The sequence below is a fragment of the Pezoporus flaviventris genome, unplaced genomic scaffold, assembly GCF_033815535.1.
Source record: "Pezoporus flaviventris isolate CSIRO_AGI_PZ_B2104156 unplaced genomic scaffold, CSIRO_AGI_Pfla_v1 ptg000093l, whole genome shotgun sequence".
In the NCBI taxonomy this organism is placed as follows: Eukaryota; Metazoa; Chordata; class Aves; order Psittaciformes; family Psittacidae; genus Pezoporus; species Pezoporus flaviventris.
In genome coordinates this window covers 3119576-3134086 of record NW_026892641.1, presented here as the reverse complement: position 1 = coordinate 3134086, position 14511 = coordinate 3119576, and the positions used below count along the sequence as shown (strand labels likewise).

The 14511-nt window shown below is 47.2% G+C and overlaps 1 protein-coding gene across 1 annotated transcript in view; it reads right to left on the bottom strand.

The window, feature by feature from the left end:
• Positions 1 to 14511, bottom strand: part of NFRKB (nuclear factor related to kappaB binding protein) — a 254050-nt gene that overhangs the window by 145346 nt on the left and 94193 nt on the right. The gene's annotated exons all lie outside the window — the stretch shown is intronic.

The following is a 14511-nucleotide window of genomic DNA, read 5'->3' as shown; positions in this document are numbered from 1 at the left end:
CTGCCTTATAAACCCTGCTGTGCTGCTTTCAACGCAAAGCTTGACCACCACAGCCTCCTAAATGCGCCTCAGGAGGCGGCTTCCTATCTGCAGAAGCTGTCGACGTTGTGTTTCTTCCTCGCCCAAATAGACACGCTCGTGTCCTTAACCACAGCTTAAGGGGTGACATCTCCTGTTTGTGTGGTGGAACTTGGGTCTGCTCATGAGGGAGGGTCTGTCTCAACTACTCACACACTGAGCAGCTTGTGCCCAGGTAACCCTAACCAGCATCCTGTCCTGGATCAGCAATGGTGTCACCACAGGACCAGAGCAGGGATTGTCTCCCTGCACTGGGCACTGGTGAGGCTGCACCTCGAGTCCTGTGTTCAGCTCTGGGGTCCTCACTGCAAGAGAGACATTGAGGTGCTGGAGAAGGGCAATGGAGCCCAAGTGTGATGGGCAACAGCTGAGGGACCTGGGGGGTTCAGTCTGGACAAGAGAAGACTCAGGGGGGACCTGATCACTCCCTACAACTGCCTGACAGGAGGATGGAGCCAGGTCTGCTCCCAAGGAGCAAGGGATGGGACAAGAGGAAACGGCCTCAAGCTGCACCAGGGCAGGTTTAGATGGAGCTGAGGAACAATTCCTGCCCCAAAGGGTGCTCAGGCATTGGAAGTGCTGCAGTCACCGTCCCTGCAAGTGTTCACACACCCTCAGTGCCGTGGGTTAGTGGTGGCCTTGGCAGTGCTGGGGAACGGTTGGAATCGATGATCTTAAAGGCCTTTTCCAACTTGGTTGAGTCTCTGATGCGATATAAACACACACCAGGGTATGGCAACCGGAAGGCGCTGTGTCCCCTGCTGTGCACATCAGGAAGGGCACAGGCAGCGGGTCACCAGTGGCCTTTGGGAAGCAGGCCAGAATTCCTCCTCACACGCTTCCAGGGGAAAGGTTTCCACTGTCCTTTCACGCCTTGCACATTCCCACAGGCACCCAGCAGCAGCTATTTCGGGGCCTGCCCCCAGCCCGTGGTGCTTCCTCACTGCACGTGCTTGAGGTCAGCAGATCTTACCCCTTCCTTATCTCTTCCTGGCCCTGCTTCGTGGCTGCCTGTTGCACTGCTCACGGCTGAGACTTTCACCCCTTCTTCTTCATGGGTCCTGCTGATGCTGCACTGTGACACCCTCACCTTAACCCTGCCTTGTGTTCCGCTTTGACTTCTGGGGTCTCTTTGCTGAGTAAAAATAAGCAGTCTGCATGCTTCCGTGGTATCTGGAGCTGCCCAGGTGGAAAGCACAGGGCTAAAGTGCATTCATTTTTTCTTTTCCAGCCATAGACACAATTTTCCAGCCCATTCTGATGTTTCTAGAAGGCTCCTGCTTTCCTTGCACAAGGTCCTTGGTTTGCCATCACCGCATGGGGATGTTCTCAGTTACGTGTGTGCCCCCGCTGTCCTCCTGTGCTTCTGCCTGATGTGAGGCTTTCCCTTTTCCCCTTCTTTAATTTTTATTCTATTTATCCTAGCTTTTACTTAGCTGGAGCTCACCCACTGAGCAGGAGAACCGGAGAGGTGGAGTGGGTGAGCTCCCCAGCTTCTAGCTGCATGTTGTAGTAGGCTGGGTGACGTGTTGTCCATCACGTGTGGGGACCCTGCAGGGTGACGCCGTGTGGGAATGGCTTTGGCACAGTCTAGCATCCAGGAGTCTTTCTAGGGTGTTTTAAGTGTGATGTGCTCTATCCCTGGCCAGGTTGGACAGAGCCTTGGGTGACATGGCCTAATGTGAGGCATCCCTGCCTGTGATAGGGGGTTGGAACTGGATGATCTTAAGGTCCTTTCCGACCCAAACCATTCTATCATTCTCCTGCCATCAAGGTCTCTCCCTGCAGCTTGATGTCTCCATGTGACACAGATCCAAGGTGTGATGCACCTGGAGGCCATGCCTGGGTTTAAGTGCATCTGTTTAAGGGGCTGGAGCTGAACAAGTGTTAACCTGCTGGCGCAGACACAGCTCTACCAGCATAAATGCCTCCATTGATGTACAACTGTTTATACCAGAAACCAGTTACAATGCTGTAAGTGTCTCTCCCTGAGGACTACTTCTATTTAAACAGCTGGTTTTAATCTGAAACTTTAATTGGTGTGAACACTCCAAGCAGTCCCTTTCCAGGGGAAGGGAATTTCCAGCCCTGCTTTAGTCTCCCCAGGTGGATGTAGCACGGATGCTGACTTGTCAGGAGGGAGGATCACGCTCGCTTTCCCATGCAGGAGGTTTTGTGCTGGTTTTGTTTTCAGGGTGAGAGAACTCCTTTTGTGCCCCTGAGGTTTGGAGGGGAGTGTGTGTATGTGTGTGTGTGTGTGTGTCCTTGTGTGTTTGTGTAAGAGGCGGTCAGCAAGTGAAACTGAATCCCTGCCATGTTTGTTGCAACAGGAGGTTAATCATAAACTCTGGCAGCTTTAAAAGGGGTGGTTTTGTTCTGTGGTGTCTGTAGCAAATGTGTGCAGCTAGGGGGGTCGGGTCAGCTCTTTGTGAAGAGCATCACGTTCCCCCTTTTCACCCTATGTGGAGCTTAATATTTTTGGTCAAAGGAGGCTTTTTAGTTTCATGCCCTTCTTGGGAGTGGATGTGTGATGCCTGCGCTGAGAGGTGAATGGTGTTTGAGACGGAGGAGATCTTGGCGTTTGCGTTGAAGCTCACATCTAGCGTTTCACTGGTGTTGCATGGTGTAAACTTCTTTCCCAAAGGCCTTTGGGAGCATTGGGGTATATTCCTGTCTGTCTAACGTCACTCCTTTTAAGCACCCTAATCCACCAGCTTAGATGAGGAGAAAGTCAAACTGACAGAGCAGCGCTGCTTCTGCGGGCACGTGACGAGGAAGGAGATGTCCCCTGACGTAGACGGGATTGTCTGTTGACATTCTTCCTTCTCGCCTGGTTAGAAGTAGGTTATCCCTGCTCAAATTATGCAACTGTGCAGACAGCCAGACTTGAGGAATTCCAAATACTTCAACGTGTCAAGTGCTGACTTCTAAATGAAACGCCGCGGTTGCAGAGCGTGTTCACAGTCTGTCGCTTGAGAGACGGCATCAATCTGGGAATGAATGGTTGCAAAGGGGCAGCAGCCTCAATTGCTTCTTCCTTTGAAACAGGGTTGTGTAAGATGGCAGGAGCAGAACTGGGTGGGAGATGTGCCTCTACCTGTAGTAGTAGCATTTTGATGGGGAAGTGGGCGGTTAACACTTCAGCAGTTACAAGCAGAGAAAAATAATACTGGAAACATCGATCTGTGTAAGAAAATCAAACGCTTCGCGCTTGTGGGTGCTCCTGTTGCTTTGAAAGATGCTGTTGTACCATAGAGATCTGATTAAGGGGTTGTGTGCTTATTGTGAAGTAAACATAGGGGTCCATTTCTCTTAACTTGCCTTGGAAATCAGATTGGTTCTTCTGATGGTTTCACTGGATTAAAACAAATGTCCAGCCCTGGACACGAGTGGCAAACCCAGTGAAATGGAATTCACATGTATGGGATGGGACAGAGGAATACATTTAATTCTTATGTTCCAAGTAGAGGGCAAACAGAGGAGCACACATAGCACAGAAGTCATTCCCCTATGAGGTGAAGGGTTTGGAGGTGGCCCAGGCTAGAGGGTAGGTGGTGCCTGTTGGATTTGCCGAGACCTTTTGAGCACTTTACACTCGTAGCTTCTGCAATAAATCCCACAGTTTGTGCAAGAGGAACTCTTGGGTTTGTTTCTTTAAACCCAATGAATAGGAGCCTCATTGAGTGCCTCCTGGTTTTTGTGTGAGAAGGACGTGCATGAGAAAGAAGAAAGAACCTTTTTCCAGTCACCGCCTGATCTGCGGTTTTATACGTCTGTGTTCTCAGTGTTCTTTCTCTGGGTTGTTTTTCAGTCCTTTCCCAAGCTGTATCATCCCAGTCTGTTTAGTACATCTGCCTGTGGAGGCTGTTCTACATCACTTTTTCTTTCCTCTTTGAGCTCTGCCGTATTGTTCTGAGGTGATTTGACCACAAATTGCTTGCTTGCTTTACCCAGGAGCACTGAACGCAGGCAGGTTTTGTCAGAGCAGAGATGCTTTCTAATAAAGGGACGCTTTGTAGCTCACCTGTGATAGCATTATAAACACTTTACTGTGTGTAACTCATTCAGAAGCACAAATAAACGTGGTCATTGCAGCAAGAGCTGTTTTAGTGGAAATAGAGATGCTGAAGATGTTCTTGGTTTATAAATCTAGTTACAGATGGTGGTTGATATGTATTTGGGTATTACCAAGACTGCTTCGTGGAAGAAGTTATGGTGTGTTCTTGCCAGCCTCCTGGAAGGTTTTGGAAGCATGAAAGTGGAGATCCAAGAGCTTTAGCAACCACTAGTGTGTTTGGGAATCACTGGTGGGTTAGTGGGTGTTGGGGACAGATACTTATGTAGTGTTGAAGCTCTGCAGGTCGAAGAGTTTCAGCAGTTTTCTTTCAGTGCCTTTTTTCAGTGGGTAAATACCCCAGAAAGAAAGACCTCCTCTGGGAAGTTTCTGTGCAATGTTAGTGAAGACACTAAAGGTTGAAAGAAAACCCATTAAACTGCCCGGAGCCCCAGCCTGATCCATGGATATAACTCTGCCAGTCCAGGTTTGGCCATACGAGGGGAGGATCAGGTAGTTGCTGCTCACCTGATCAGGTGGTTTGTGGGTGAATACAAGGATTTTGAGTTTTCAGGGCCAGGAAGAGCTCCTTTTAGGCACTGAAGTTTATCTGCAGAAGTCATTAGCAACATAAAGGGCTAAAAGGGTGATGACACAACCACATTCCTGCCTTGCTTCGACTTGCTCAGGATGCTTTGTAGCTGCTTCCGTTGGAAAGGTGGCTGCTTGTTTATGTGTCTGTGACACCTTGAGCTGGCTGCCGTCCACACTGTCTGGAGCAGCACTGCCTTTTCTCCTCTTCACGTTGTACAGGGTGTGTGACTTTGCCTTTATCTCTCCCCTTTGCTCTTTACACAGGTTCTGCACTGGTGTTGCTTGGCAGTGCAGGCTTCCAGCACTTTGGGGGGTAATGAGACTAGCCCTGTGCTTAAGGGAGATGTAAGAATTGCTTTGGACTTGGAGAAGACCCATTTACTGTGGATTTCACTGCTGTATAACACTTCCTTGCTCATCCAAAATAAAAGTGAGAGAAGGGAAGCTGTCATTTATTTTTTTTTTGTCATAAACCTGAATACTTCAAACAATGCATGGGTTGACAGGTAAGCTTTGTGCTGAACTAGTAAAAACTAGCACTTAGCCAGATTTGGCTGTCACCAACCTAATGATGGTGATATGCAGTTACAGTCGTTTGTTTCTGGAAAATGAGGAGACAGGTTTGTCATTTCCAAGTGACAAAAATGAAAGCCTTGTGCACATAAGGTAGGAGGCACAGCAGAGAGGAGGGGATCCTTCACTTTGGTTGCTGTTGGGGCGTTTAGGCCCTGGTTTTGTCTCGGAAGAAATGGAGAAATGCACGTGTGAGGAAGCACAGATGAAGTTTTCTGCCTTCTGAGTCCTTCATGGCTCTAATGCAGTGATGCTACTAGGAAAATCCTATGTATTTTGGTCTGCAGATACAAATCCCATGCCATCTTCCTGGAGATTTCATTCACGTGGTCCCATCAAAACGGGCTTAGAGGTTTTTGCTGCTGTAACTGATGTGGGAAGTGGGCTTGAGTAGTGGTTTTGGTGTGTATTGTTCCTTTGTTTGTGTTGCTGCACTTGCAGTGCTGAAAGGGAACACTGAAATTCTCTGGGTATCCATGGTACAACTAGGAGAAACAGCTTTCTGGAGTTAGTTTAATCGGGAAAGTTGCTGCCATGTGACAAATGAAAGCACTTTATGGATGGTTTTTGGCCATTTGCAGTACTTGAAAGAGTTTAATGTTCAGCTGGGTTTGGTTTTGTGTCATTTGTTTGTACTGCTGTTAAAGACCAAAGGCTATAAACCCAAAGCCTCACTTTTTAGCGAGGGAAGGGCTTTTCCACACTGAGAAGTTTGGGAAAGATTTAACCTGGCTTTGCACAGAGTGAAAGTGCAAAGGAGCCGTGAGGATCACATAAAAATTATGCATGAGCACTGTCGTGGAAAGAGTGGTTGAATTTGCATGTGTGCCTCAGGGAGCTAACGCATCAATCCATAATCTGATTACATTCTGTGGCAGGGGACTATGAATTCACCTGTTCCTTTTATTCTAGGAACAAAACAACTTGAAAGAAGCGAGATTTGCTCCTGTCTTGATGGCACAAACACCTCCAGAGTGCTCTGGTAATGCCGCTAATAGTTTGATCGTGTGCTGTTTCAGAGACCTTGTGAACAACCCAGATTGCAGGGCAGCGAATCTGCTGTGAAACATCTCAATACATTCTGCCTAGTGAAGTTCACAGTAATTTGTATTATGAGAATAAACATAATTCAGTCTCTAAAAGGCCTTTTAGCAGTCACAGCTCGTGGTGGTAGAGCCTTTGCAGTATGTGGAACACTGATGTGAGGTTGCTGCGATAAGAAGCTTGAAGTGAAGGTGGTGTTTATCTGCTTTGCTTATTCAAGCATGTGAAAGCTATATTAGGCACATAAGGTTTGTACTTCACACAACAGCTTCTAAAAGGCAACAAGTTAAATGTGGGGCCTTTGAAGCAGTGAATGGTAACATTCTGTTGTCTGAAAGAGCTGGCTGCAAATTAACTTGGAGAACTCTTGGGGAAAACAAGGCTTGGGGCAGGCAGAAGGCTGTGACAACACGGGGAGTTCCTTCCATGTCATTAGGGGTACAGTAGCCAGAGTATTGTACCTGGTAGTGTTCCTGAAGGGCTTTGCATTGGAACGGTGCAGAGTTACTGTTTTAAATTCCCCGCAGATAAACCATGGAACCCCAGCCTGGTTTGGGCTGGAAGGGACCTTAAAGCTCATCCAGTTCCAACCCCTGCCACAGGCAGGGACACCTTCCACTGGAGCAGCTTGCTCCAAGCCCCTGTGTCCAACCTGGCCTTGAACACTGCCAGGGATGGGGCAGCCACAGCTTCTCTGGGCACCCTGTGCCAGCGCCTCAGCACCCTCACAGGGAAGAGCTTCTGCCTAAGAGCTCATCTCAGTCTCCCCTCTGGCAGGTTAAAGCCATTCCCTACAGGCCCTTGTCCAAAGCCCCTCTCCAGGTTTCTTGTCAGTCACTTTAGATACTGGATCTTATTTAGGTGCTCATCTTACTTAAGAGATCAGCTGCTGCACGAAGCATGGAATTAGTTTGAGCCGTGAACCTCAGTTAAGTAGAAAGATAGAGAGTCTTAAGAAAATAATGTTTGTCTTCTTTATATGTCTGTAACTGGATTCAAGAAGTATCTTGTCTTCTAGCTGTTGCATTAGAAGCCATCAGTGGCGTCAGAGCAACCATTTACATACGTCGCACACTGCTGAGCTGCCCTGATTATTGTAATCTCTTCTTTTAATTAGATCCCAAGATTAAGAGGTGCTGCCTTGCTGATCAGCACACTTAATGTGTGCCCTATCGCTTCGAGCTGGTACATGTTCCCAGCTGAAACATCACCTGGTGAAGTCAACTGCTCTGTAAAGGTCTGAGTATACTTTACTTTAGAGGCATGTTAAGAGGGAGCTGCACTCTCTTGGGAGCCTTTCAGGAGGTTAAAATGAATGTTGGCAAATCCCTGACCAAAGCATGGGGTGTTCAAATAGTTGGGTTGTCTGTGGGCCTTTCAGTTTGAATTTAATCATGTGGAGATCTTGCTCCAAAGTCCCTTTTAACTCGCTTAGCTTCCAGGTTCTAGCCCAAGTCCGTTATTTGCTTCCTAATGTATAATATTGAGGCTTTAATTCCATACTCTTGGATTTCCCATGAATTTCATTCTGTTCCTAGGCCTGCAGTTCTCAGTCATTTGTCTCTGCATTGTGCTGACAATACATCTTAACCTTTCCATCAGCATTTTCTGAGCCAGTGTCTCTCTGGAAGCATTGGGAGATCATGGCTAAGACAAGTCCTCATGGCACTTGAGAGGTAAATGCTTCAGATTATTTCAAGTACACGAATGACTTCTTTTCAGCCAGCTCCTTAGCTTCACTTTGTCTGTTCATCTCCTTGTTTTCACTAATAACTGATGCCATGTTACTCAAACACTGTAATGAAGTTCTCATCGTAGGTGGCATTGCTTTTTCTTCCCTCGAAAACGCATTCTCCAGGCAGCTTTACACCCTCAATGCTCAGTAAACACAGGTGCTGTCCCGTTGTCTGTTTGTTTTCTTCCTCTTTTCTTTAGCTTGTTTTCATTTAGCCACATTGCTGCACTTGTATACCAACACCTATAATCATCTATCTTGGAGAGATCAAAACAGCTATATTTCTAAACAGTCAGAGCTCCTGCACTAAATATTTGAGTGATGGAAATAACAGCGTTGATGTTGCCAAGCTTACTGGCAGGTGCCTACCACAAAAGGAGACAATCTTTGAACACTCCTGCTTCTTCTCCTGGTACACCAGCACCTTGAGACTGAAAGCTTGGTCGTAATCACAGCAGAGTGATGGAAAGAAACAGCTTTAGGTTGACTTCTAATGAAAGGAGTGGTAACGTGTTTTACATGCCTACAGCGTGATCTTAATCTGCAAGCTTTATCTAGGTTGGGTGTTGTAGCTATGCTTTAATCTTCTGGCTGGATTCATCTAGCACACTCCGTGCCTTCAGACAGAGCTCTCTGTTGTCTGCCAGTGGTTCCCAAGCAGTTTGGGGCACAAGCTGTTGTCAGCTCTCAGCTTCTCCCATCACTCAGCAGGGCCTGCTGTTGGCCATGGCTGTTTCCAACACTGTGCAGACTATTGGTGCTGCCCAGGAGCCAGCGTGACCATTTAGCAGGTTAGATTTCACTGTGTATGGCTTGAATTCCAGCTCTAAGACAGCTCCTGCAACTGAAGTTAGAAAGAAAGGTTTACATTAGGATTCAATTCTCTTGCCACTATGAGTTCAGTCGCATCTGTTGACCATATAAACAGGACAAGAATAAATCTAGACGTGTCACTTTGATGAGGAAATGACAAGCCAGAGCTGCACAAGAGTCTGCTGCAAGGATGTGGCTGCTGGTGCAGTTACTGCATGTGGCCTTGGCATCTGTAATCTGTTACACTCAGGCAGATGACTTGTGCATTCGGCCAGATGCAGGGGTTGGAAGAGCTGGTTTCTGAGTTCCAGGACATGTTTGGGGATTTCAAACAGACACAGGACATGCTGGAAGATGTGTTGACCCAGATAGTTGAGTGCTGTGTCTTGTTCTGTTCCATCACTGGGGCGTTCTGGCAGGTTTGTGGATCCAGTTTGGTTTGGGGGCACAAATATCCATCCTCTACTGTGTGCTGGGCTCCAACATAAGCTCCTCTTCATGCTGTAATATTGCCAGGTTCTCTTTAATACCTCCTGCCACGCTGTCAGAACACGACTGCTGAATTCTTACATCTTCATTTCCATGCAAATGACTAATCAGGAAAACAGCCCAAAAATCCCTAAGACACGTTGAGCTTCACATTAGGTGTGTGAAACAACAGCTCCTGAAAAACAGTGATGGATTAACTCATGGTTTACAAGTCTGTCTTTCTGATGGTCTCACAGTTCAGCAGCTCTGTGGTATGGTTTGGGTTGGTTTTAATATCCTAAAATAAATGTAGTAGACATGCAGTAGCTGCCAGAGGGGAGATTGAAAGAGCTCTTAGGCAGAAGTTCTTCCCTGTGAGGGTGCTGAGGCGCTGGCACAGGGTGCCCAGAGAAGCTGTGGCTGCCCCATCCCTGGCAGTGTTCAAGGGGGTGAGATTTAAGGTCCCTTCCAACCCAAACCAGTCTGGGATTCTGTGGTTCTATGAAATCAAGTAACAGGCACGCACAGAAGTGGATTGCAAGGACAGCACCTTTGCCATCCTCTCAGTGGGGATTTGGTAGTATGGGTTTCTAACAAGCTGCTTTGGCCTCTTGCACAGGCCCCTTCAGTTCTGCTCAGGTCAGCTCTGAGTCAAGAGGGTGGATGTGTCTCTCACCCTGTGTGCCAGGAGGGCAAGTGGCAGTTGTGGGTCGTGCTGCTGAAGTTTGGGAGAGCCAGAAGCACACTATTCACTCAAAACTCGGGACCCCACTTCGAGGTGATGCATGAGGATGATTTCCTGAGCAGGCCCTGGGCTCATCCTGCCAAAAACTGAGCAGATATTTGTCATTTTTGTGTAACTGTTTTCAGGAGTTTGCACAGGAATTGGAGCTCTTTCTTTAGCCTCATACCTGGTGCATACCACTTCTCCTCACCACTGAGCAGCTGACATGTTCCAGCATGTGGAGAGCTCGAGTTTGGTACGTTCAGGTTCGTTTCGGACCAAAAGCTTACACCTTGATGCTGGTTAGAGTTAAAACAGAAAGCCAGAATAGATGATTAATGTACTGCAGGGGTGATAAGTGGCATCTCAAAGAGGGGGGGTATCAGCTTCCTCTGTATTCAACACACAGCTGAAAAGGAGTACAAGATAGTCAGTACTCTTATGTGAGGGGAAATAAGTCTGCAGAATTTGCCCTGAACCTTCCTTTCTAATGTATATGTGAATATTTTCTCCTTCCTGTTGCAGCTGACCATCTCCATTGACAATAAAAGCATCTGGTAGAGTGAATTGCTGGTTTTGGCACCCCACTACTTGTCTCAGTGCTTTCACCAGCTCTGAGCTTCGACTCCACCTTCCAGATTTGCATCATGTCAATTCCCTTTTCCATCATCTGAGTCACTCTTTTCCTGTCCACATTAAAGATTGATGTTTTGGGTTGCAGTGCTAATGTGAGTGGTGTAGCTGCATCCTAGGACTTGGCCATGCCCTCACACATCTTCCTTTCTCTCATGGCATATTAGTTTAAACTTCTGCTTTCTGTTACCATAGGGTTTAGTTTTGGGGCAATTTAAGAGGTGTGCTGCTGGGAATATGAAACAGAGGCCTGGGTACAAAGAGGTTAAATGCTTTTTGCAAGTGCCACTACTGGTAGATGCAGTCAGCAGTCTCAAAAGCTCTGTCAGATGGGAAGTGCCAAATCCCCAGTTTTAACAAAATAAATGGCCTTATCCAGTGCAGAACTTCTGGAGTACATGGGAATAGCACACCACACGCATTTATGTGGCTTCTGCTGTGAAGGGGAATATTGCTGCTCACAAGAAATAGATGGATTGCAGCATTCCCAGTCCTCAGCTTGCTACATGAAATTGCTCTACCACTGCAGCTCCCAAGTGCAGTTCTCCAGTTACTTACCAGTGATTCTTTGCTGGGCAGACAGAAGCCTTCTTGGAGGGCTGTCCAAGAGCAACCCCCCCCCCCCTCCTTAAACCCCTTAAAGCAGAAAATGCCTGAAAATTGTCCTCTTTGGAAAAGCTTGGAGGGGAGGTACCATGGAAGCAAGTTCAGTGGCTTGGAGCACTGGTTCCCAAACCAACAGACCCAGCCCAGCCCCAGTACTGAATGCTCTCCTGTGTAATATCACCTCAGCCTCCTGTATAGACTGCAGCTCAGCATCTGCTTCAGGTTTTACCCTAAGGTGACACAAGCTCCTTTGTACACTTGCAGTGGGAAGCACATTGTCCTAGAGGAAATTGAAGTGCTGAAACCCTGCATGCTTATCTGGATGCTTCATTTCCCTGGGCCAGCCACCCACTGCAGTTAAAGGTTACAGGTTTGCATTCCTCACATGCCACCCCACCAAAGCGCACACTGCACATTGACGTCATTTTGAGCCCAGAAACCTCCTGTTTGCCTTCTCTTCTTCGTAAATCCCCAAACCCTCCTGTCAGGCTTGGCAGTGGGGGGCTGAGTTCAAACCAGGTTTGTTGACCTGACTGAAAACATGGCTTTAAACAGAGTTTAGAAGGCGCTGCTGTGTCCTTTGAAGAGAGAACAGCGTGGCGCAGCTCCCAGCAGCAGTTGTAGCAAGTGAAACCAGGCAAGATCTGTAGTGTGAGATTGGACCTTTTATTAGGCCAGCTAATAAAGTCATACATTTATCCCTATGGAATATTTGCCTGTGCCCAGGCTGCTGCTTTTGTTTCATAGAATCCCAGACTGGTTTGGGTTGGAAGGGACCTTAAAGCTCATCCAGTTCCAAGCCTTGCCACGGGCAGGGACACCTTCCAGTAGAGCAGCTTGCTCCGAGCTCCTGTGTCCAACCTGGCCTTGAACACTGCCAGGGATGGGGCAGCCACAGCTTCTCTGGGTGTTCCAGTGCCTCAGCACCCTGATGGGTGCTGTAACCAGTGTCCAGTGACTGGCCTGGGTTAAAAAAGATGGTTGGTGGTGTGATTTACACCATGGCTTCACAGCTCAGGGATTGGTGAGCATGAGGGTGGGAGTTCCCTAAGCTCTCTGGGCACTAAAGCCAATGGGGTATTTACATGTCTGAAGAGTGTTGGGTTTAGTATTCAGAAAAGTGAGTGCTGTGTGATGGCAGTTTTGTGATGCTAAAAAAATCCCTCACTTCTGATGTAAAATGGTTATAGCTGAGTGAGAAACAGCTTTGGGGGTTTGATTCACTGGCTCTCCCAAAGGAAAACCCCAAGATTATCATAGGGACCATGACTCAAACCCAGGAAGAATGAGCTGAGTTACCTTGAACTGTTCTGATGAGTTGCATATAAGTGTGTGTGTGGGGACTGTGCGAGGAGGAGCGTGCTTCCAGTAGCTGGGAAGGGAAAGCAGGTTTGATCCCAACCCCAGTCCCTGCTTAGGGAATCACTGATGGTTTGTGACTCAAAGAGGAGCAGCCTTTCCAGCTCCAATCTGCTTATCACTTAGTGTGCACCTTGGTTTCCACTCCCCAAGCTACTGTGTATATTTGGTTCTGGTTTATGGTTCTCTAACCACTCCTGTTTCACCCTGTATCTTACAGTCTAAGAGCTGCTGTCACAGACTAGCTCATAACTGGTAATGAGACGTGACAACATCAGTTCAGACTGGTGATGATCCAGAGGTGCTGGACTCGAGGTGAAGTTGGAACGTTCCAGCCCTTTACCCTCTTTGGTCACTGTGACTTAGCACAGCTGTAAAAGTGCCCTTAAAGATTAACAAGGAGAATTGAACCATTTTATAACCTGCCTGAGCTTTAGCAGGCTCATCTTTCCATGTGGGAAATGCGTCCATATTGTTGAAATCACCTTCTAAAACCACTGGATGTTCTTAGGACCTCACTAAAACCTCTGTAGGAGCCCTTTGTTTGAATGGTGTCAGTGCAGTGAGGGGAAGGCTGTTGTACAGAAGTGGCTGTACAGAGCCATGTCCCACATTGGTGGCAGGCTCACTGCTCCTGTAATAAATCTACATGCATTTATTGCACATCACTGACATCTGCTACTTTATGTTAAATTCTGTAACCAGATCAAGGGCAAGGAAGCAAAAAGATGAAAGAAGGGGAAAGGAAGCCAGGAGAGGGGGGCAGGAAGGAAGCAAAACAAGGGATGGTTCAGAGCAGGGTAGCAGAATAGAGCTGTCACACTTAGAAGGATGAGCATTACTCATTCAGATGGAGAGAGAAGGAAGATGGGTTTGTCTTCTGGGCATATAAGACTTACAAGCATAGGCTTTTCTCCTTGTTTATAACTAGGTGTTGGTACTAGATCTAAGTACCAGATATACAGATAATCCTTGCAAATGTATTATTCTTTTTGTAGCTGGTTGCTAACAGAAGTTCTCTGCACTTCTGATGCACCAAGGAGCTGCTGCAGCAACTGGGAATTCAGAAGGAGGGGTATCCCAAGGCCAGTTTGGAATATGCTGTTTAAGGTTTTACCATAGGGTTTTGCTCTGAGATCAATGAAATACGCTTTTCATTTGATTCATGCTGCAGAACAAGCAGGCTGGATCTTCAGCTGCCTCTTGAGGTTGATATGTTTTCTTTCACCAAAGGGAAGTGTTTTGCTTGCTCTTAACTTGTTCCTCTGCAGGAGTCTGAAGGTGCATTTTAAATCCAAATGGGCCCTTACAGTTTCACTCAGACTTTACATGTATTAACTCCTGGTTAATCTGTTCTCTTCAAGAGATGTTTTTCCTCTGAAGGGGTTTGCAGTATCAAAAGTGAAATCATAGGAACCAGAAGCAGCCAAGTGATGTCTGTAGAACAAGGGTAGACTCTGACAGCTGCCATTTAAATGTGAGCTAAGACTGGAGAGATTTGGGTGAGTTGTTCCAAACTTGCAGTGCTCTTTGTATCTGTGAAGCTCCATTTGCAAGCGTGGTGTGTGCCTGTGTACGTGTAAGGGAAAGGAGAAGGATGATGTGAAGCAGTTGGCTGACTCCTGGATATAATCACATCCAACTCTGTTGCTGATGTTTAACCATCAGCTTTCCTGAGATGGTATTTCTCTAGCATGTTAGTTGTGGGAGTCATGTGGAACACAGGAGATTCCTCATGGCAGCTTGGCAGGGGGCTTAAGAAGGTGAAACCTGATGGCTTTTGTTTCCTTTACAGGGAAATAAGCCAGAAATAACTGGAGGAGACCCAGG